A 6,647-nucleotide genomic window follows, 5' to 3' on the forward strand; every position below is an offset into this window, starting at 1 on the left:
ATCGTAAAAGGCTATGCAGCCTCCCCGCCTTTGTATGTTCCCGCTGGCTTCATGCTGTCAGGCAGAAGCATGTGATTAGCAGGCTGTGAAGTGTGGAGAGCGAAAGCCTGCTCTCTTTTGGCCCCCGTGCCAGCAGGTGGGCCATGTTCTCACCTATTTTGGGATTCTTCTAAAACAGGAAAAAAATCTTTGGACACTGAATGGTCAGAAAAACAACAGGTGTCCATGACGGCTCTAAATATAGCGTTCTCAAGCAAGCAAAACACGGAGCTTTGTCCCATCAACAATGCCAGGGTCGGGCAATGAGTCAGACAACTGACAGGCAAGAATAACGGGAGACAGACACTTTAAAAAAAGGGTTGTGTCCTAGGTGAGTGTCTCATTTTGCTTATGTCTCAGAGGGAGGACAGAGTGCCTGGAGGGGAGACTAGGGTCCCGCAGGGAGTGAGATGTTTCTAGTAGTCAGGAGTGTGCCTTACAAGCAGATGGGCAAACAGAAGAAGTGGAGAAGGCATGCTGCCTGGAAGTCTTCGGTAGACACTGGTAGATGGGCCCAGGTGGTGGGCTTGCCTATCTACTACAGAAGCCGCTAGCCCATGTGACATTTTGGCTCTTATTAAATGATACTCTCACCCAGGGCTGGAGAGGTGGAGCAGAGGTTAGGATCACTTGCTGCTCTTCAGACGACCCAAGTTCAGCTCCTAGCACCATATCGGGCCGTTATATGTTGTCCTCTGACTCTAAGATTCTTCGGGAATGTCTCCATCCCCAAACTTGCTGGTATCTGCCCCTTTGGGGCTACTACAACTGTCCCTTTTGGTGGGGTCCTAATGAACGCAGTAAAAAGCAGTCTTTTTCTCGACCTAGGCATAGAAGTAACTTTGAGGAACGATGACTTTAACTGAGCTGAAGATTTATTTTTTTATATGTTCCCATTTTATTGCTTCAGGTGCGAGGCCACACAGGTTTCCTCACGCAGTCTGTGGAAGAGATAGCCTTTCTTCCCTGCTGGGGTCTTGCAAAGATGGGCAGCTCTGGGCTTTCCTCAAGGGCAGGCCCAGCCGGGGAAGGTGTTCCAAGGATGGGAGAGGCAGGTGTGGGTTCTTCTTCCCTAGTCATCCTGCTCCTGAGGAAAAGCTTATCTATCTCTCCTAGCACTAACGGGGAAGGTGGGACTTGGGAGGCACTAGAGCCAGACCCATCCAGCCTTTTACGGCTCAGTGTCTACCGTGGAGAGATACAGAGCAGGGGGCAGATACTGAACATCTGTGCCATGGTTTGGGCAAATTACTCAGCCTGACTAAGATCTCTATCCAAACCAGTGTTGATAATGGTCACTTGGGCATAAAATGGCAGCGTGGTAGAAGCCACCACCTTGCTGAATTCTGGCTATGTGCTCAGCACCGACCCACGACTTTGCAGGCTTCTGCTCCTGCTCAGAGTGTGTTACAGGTCACATCCCCCAAAGCTGCAGGTTGGGGCTGGGGTTTTCCTATCTCTCACTAGTTGCTTTTGTATCTGAGTTATAGACGTGTGGGTTTTCAGAGCCGTTAAGGACTCAGATACCATCGAGCCTTGTGAAGATTAGGCAACTGGTCTGCGAGTGTGGAAGGAAGGTGGCAGCTAGGGAGAGGGCCCTGGAGGGGTTATGTGTGACATGTGGAACTTCTCCACCCTCTCCACCCCGTCACCCCTCCTCCCTAGACCCAGTCATTCAGGAAGACAGTCCAGTCCACTAGCCAGAAGCCAGGAAGCCTGCAGGGGTCCCCACCCATCCTGGTTGCAGTGGGGCCCTGTCCCTAGCAACCATTGCCAGGAGGTATCTCCTGCAAGGCCCAGTGCTTTCTCCAGCATGTCCTGACTCCTTGCTTTGGCCTGGACCAGGAACTTTAGATCTCAGTTGCTCTGTTTTCTTCCTGTTTTAGGACATGATTACAGCCTCAGGCCATCTGAGATTCTGGGGTGGCTATCCCAGACCCAGCCTGAAAAGAGATAAGGAGAGCTTGTGTACGTGTGTGTGTGTGTGTGTGTGTGTGTGTGTGTGTGTGTTGTGTATGTGTGTGATTTATTTTCTTCATATGTTCCCACTTTATTGCTTTTACATTTTAAAGAGTCATTAAATTTACTCATTTAATGCAAGTCAATTCGAAAATTCAGTCTATCTTAGGATAAAAGAATTCACTTTTCTTACATCGAAAATAGTCGAACAGCAAAAGATATATTGCAAAATTAATTTTTATCTTAAAGTAAATGCACATGAACCAAAGCTTCACTAGGCATTGACCAGAAGTGGGACGCACTTATAGCAATGGACACCCACGCCTTTGTATGTGAACACAGGACGCATTATAGCCATTTGCTGTAGGTACACATGCTTTGGGGAGCTTGGTTTCTAATGGGCTTGGTGACAAGAAGCAGGGAATGTTCTAGAAGAGAAACATAGGCAGGCCATGTGGAATTCACTTGCAGCTCCCGTTCGCATCCCCTGTGGAGAACAGTAACAGTGCGCAAGGCAGAGACCTTGCCTCTCACTCCAGCCTAACTCTGGTTACCCTGCACCTATTGTGAAGTCTCTTTCCTCTTGGTTGTCTCTCTCCAATCTTTGGGAATCCTCCCTGCCGAGCCCTGTCACCCTGGAATGGCCCTGGAGTTACACAAAAGACCTCTGTTCTGGTGTCCTGGGCCGAGGGGAAATGCAGGGATGGCAGCTCAGAGGCAGTGGTGCTGGGGACCATCACATGTCACACTGTGAAGTGGGAGGTCTGTGCTTCTGAACCCACAGCCGACCATCCATGACCCTCTGCTCGGCTGAGTGAGATCTTTGTGTTACCAGCTTCCAGCTGCCTTTGTTTTGCTCCGTTTCTGTGAGTCAAGCTCTTGCTATGTCTCTCCCAACCTGGTCTTAAGTTCCAGATCCTCCTGCCTCTGCTTCCTGAGCACTGGGATTATAAACGTACCCCACACACTGGCCTCAACTGCTTTTCAATGGGAAAACCCTGGACCCAACTGCTTGCTTTGCACATTGCCGTAGTATTGGGTAAAGCCTTTTCTCGGCATGTACTTCTGAAGCCCTCCTATTCAAGTGAGGTCCCTCTTGGAGGGGCAATCAAACTTCGGCATTAAAACTGTTCTCTTCCCTCTTTGGTCGGCTATCTGTTCTTATTTATTGCAGGCTCTGGATCTCTGTCTGGTTTGTGAAGTCTGGCTGTTTATCTTGAACAGAGAGCCTGGACTTTATCAAAACCGGCAGTATTTTAGAGGATGCGTCCTAGGGTGAAAGTTTGGGGTCTCAGAGTTTAAACCTGAGCCTCTGACCTGAGCCCCAGAGGCATAGATTTTGCTGCTTTAGAAGCTGCTGTCTTGGGAGAGGATTTGCTCTAAACGGTACCCCTTATCTGTGGGGCATATGCTCTAAGAGCTTCAGGGAGATGGGTAAGCCCAAACAGAGCACAAAACAATGTGAGTGCAGTGCTTTCTCCCGCATAGACATACCTATAACAGTTGGGCTCAGTAAGAGGCAAACCCCCGCTCACAGCAGTGTAGACCAGAGCGACAGTGAACTGCGCTGTATAATTCACTGTCTCCATTCAGCGACACCGCTGTAATGGAAGTCAGATGGGCGTGGCCTCTTCCTGTATCCCGTATTGTTCTGTACCCTAGATGCTCATCTTCCCGTGACAGCATGAGATAATGCTGACAGGAAGCCCTCCCCGGCCTCCGTGGTATGTCTGGGTTGTCCAGATTCCTATTCCTGGATTTGGGGGTCCTCGTTAAGAACATAGGGGTCATGTGAACTGAAGTACTGGGATGCTGCAAGTCAGTGTCACACCTGAGAGGACAATGAAAGTGGCCACAGCGGCTGTGGTGGGGGTTGTCTAGATGCTCTTCTTACCTGAGGTGTACCGGCACAGCGCTTCCCCACACTGTTAGGTAGAACAATTGAACGTAGAATTGACGCCAGCCACGGTGGTGCATGACAGCACTTGGGAGAGGGGAGCAGGAGTTCGAGGCCACCCTGGGTTTCCTAAGACCCTATCTTGAAACAGAACAAAAACTCCACAAAAGCAAACCATTTGTGTTTGTTGCAGGGATTTTTCTACTTTGTATATTCAGACCATGGTTGAGAGTCGGTAACAATAGCTCATGGGGTGAAAACTGCAGACTACAGGGGCTACTGGCTGCAAATGACTTTCTTCTTATGTAGTTAAATTAGAGTTAAATGAAGCTCTAATTCAATCCAGAGGAAACTTCATTGGGGGCCGTGCAGGGGACAGCTCATCCCTGCAGATCCTCAGTATTGACCATGGGTTCGCCCCCAGGAGGGTGTTTAGTGAGCACGTATGAGCTGACCAGCTCAGTGGCAACGTGCTATGGGAGCCTCACGGGGACAAACCTAACACAGAGAAAGCTGAACCATGTGGGCACAGGTTCTTCCCTCTCTGTTCTACTCACCGTGTGCGCTCCATGAGGGATTCTTGCAGTCAGGCCTGACTGGTCTCTGATATTCAGGTTGGCTTTAATGTCAGCTGCCTGCAAATTAGAACCACCTGAGTAGAAAGCCTCCACCGAGGAACCAAACATCCTGACTGCCTTGATTGATGTGGGAAGGCGCACCTCGCTTGAGGGTGCCACCTTCTGGTCACAGCCTGGATAAAAACGGTATTTCAGATGGTTCTGCAACCAACGATTCCAAGCTTTCGTTGTAGACTAGGGATCAGCTGCTGTCTGGGAAATTTCCTGGTTCCTGGTGCAAGATTTGGATGACTGAGGCACCCCACCTCATGGACCTAGTAACGACAGGTTGTCATGCTAGCAATCCATATGCACATGCATAGATACATGTATGTATATACATGCACATGCACGTGTAAGCGTATGCGTGTTTGTGCGTGAGTTCGTCCCCTTGGACTGGAGTTTCTGCCTTTAGTGCTCCAGTTCCTATCTACAGCTCAGCCTGTGTCCTCCCAAGCTTTTCTAGGCTGGAGCCTGTCACCTGCTGGAGTCTGTGTTGTGCTGTTCTAGTCTGGATGGCCACCAGGTCCCACCTGACGACTGCTTTGAACAAGGGCAACGCAGGCTCACTCAACACGCCCACTCTACCTGCCACTGGGCCACCTTGGCATTTCCTGTCACCAAAAGACACCCCCTACATCTAAGGACTCAGCTAAAGATCCGAGAATCAAGAATCGTCTTAAGGTATTTCCCCTTCCTCACCACCCTCCTCCAATTAAAGGCACATCCCCTTCTCTCTGTTCTGGAGAATTCTCCTCTTCCCACACGTGCCCATTTGCTTGCTCAGACCCAGTGCAGGGTTCTTCAGAGAGGTTAATGTGGGATCCGTGAATATGAGCATGAGTGAGCTAGCAATTGGGGGCCTTCCTTGATGACCTAGCCCTTCCTTACCTCTCCGATTGCCGCAGATTTACTTCATTGGCAATCTCTGAACACCTTGTGACTCCGTGTACTTCCTGGGCCCCTCCGCTCCGCCGGAGCCCCGCTTCTGTCTCCGTGGATGGCTCCTCCGCTCCGCCAGAGCCCCGCTTCTGTCTCCGTGGACGGCTCCTCTGCCCGCTGCTCTATTTGTTTGTTTGTTTGGTTTTGATTTTTCAGTTTTTGGACATAGATTTCTCTATATAACCCTGACTGTCCTGGAACTTGTTCTGTAGACCAGGCTGGCTTCTAACTCCCAGAGACCCTACCTGCCTCTGCCTCCCAAGTGCTGGGGTAAAATTTGTGTGCCACCACCACCCGGCACTGTAGAGAACTTTCTTAGAGAGCCCAGATCCCATGATGTTGGTTTTGCCTGTTCCCATATTGATTGTTATTTTTGTTGTTGTTGTTTACAGCGATTGTTTTTGCTGGGCAGTGTCCCAGGAAACAGGATTTGGACTTGTCAGTCACTGGATTCAAGCTTCTTAGGTATCGGTTGTCTAATGGAGATGTAGAAAGTCCCGATGTTGTGATTAAACCCTTTTACTCTCGACTTTTGTGTGTTGCTTCTTACTCCACTGGATTCAGGCGTTGGTCACTCAGGTGTCCTGCTGTGCATGGCCTCAAGACCAGCTCCGCGTGGCCGGCTATCTCTGAGTGCTGGAACTGCCCGTCCTGTTCTTTGCCACGCCAGGTCACTTAGGGCAGAGTGCCCTGATCAGTATATTAAGACCTGGTTTACTGTCCTTTGACCTCCTAGGGCATGTGACATGTCCCGCCTTTCTGCTGTGTTCTAAGTGTTTCTCCTGTGGGGCTCTGTGTTTGGAAAAGTTCACTGACTTGTGAACTGCCCTAGGGCAAGGGTGACATTCATCCTCCCCAAACCTCTCCCCATCCCCAGAACACCCAAAACAGGAGCATGTGTGTGCCAGTCGATTCCCGGGAAAGCGCAGCTGGTTCTGCTGAGTCGATTTGAAGGCTGAAGGGAGAGAAAGAGGGAAGGGCTCTGGGAATTAGGCCAGCTGGAGGGAAGCCCTGAAGTTGAGGGAGGATGAAGGAGAAGGACACATTCTTCATCAGAAATGGGATGAAAGAGGGGAGCATGTTGACGACTGTGAAGGAATAGCTCACACAGAACCATTGGAAGACACCCGAGGAGAGCGAGCCTGAGCCAGGCTGAGCGAGGTGAGACCTCCCAGCGAGGTGAGACCTCCCAG

At 50.3% G+C, this 6,647-nt stretch overlaps 1 long non-coding RNA gene across 1 annotated transcript; it reads left to right on the forward strand.

The window, feature by feature from the left end:
* The first annotated feature begins 252 nt into the window (after positions 1 to 252).
* On the forward strand, positions 253 to 5,983 carry LOC125413202 (uncharacterized). Its single transcript, XR_007235884.3, has 3 exons — positions 253 to 370; positions 4,970 to 5,196; positions 5,847 to 5,983. It is a non-coding gene; the product is annotated as an uncharacterized LOC125413202 (long non-coding RNA).
* The last annotated feature ends 664 nt before the right edge of the window (positions 5,984 to 6,647 follow it).

The sequence above is a fragment of the Myodes glareolus genome, chromosome 2 (genome assembly GCF_982192425.1).
Source record: "Myodes glareolus chromosome 2, mMyoGla1.1, whole genome shotgun sequence".
NCBI classification, from domain to species: Eukaryota; Metazoa; Chordata; class Mammalia; order Rodentia; family Cricetidae; genus Myodes; species Myodes glareolus.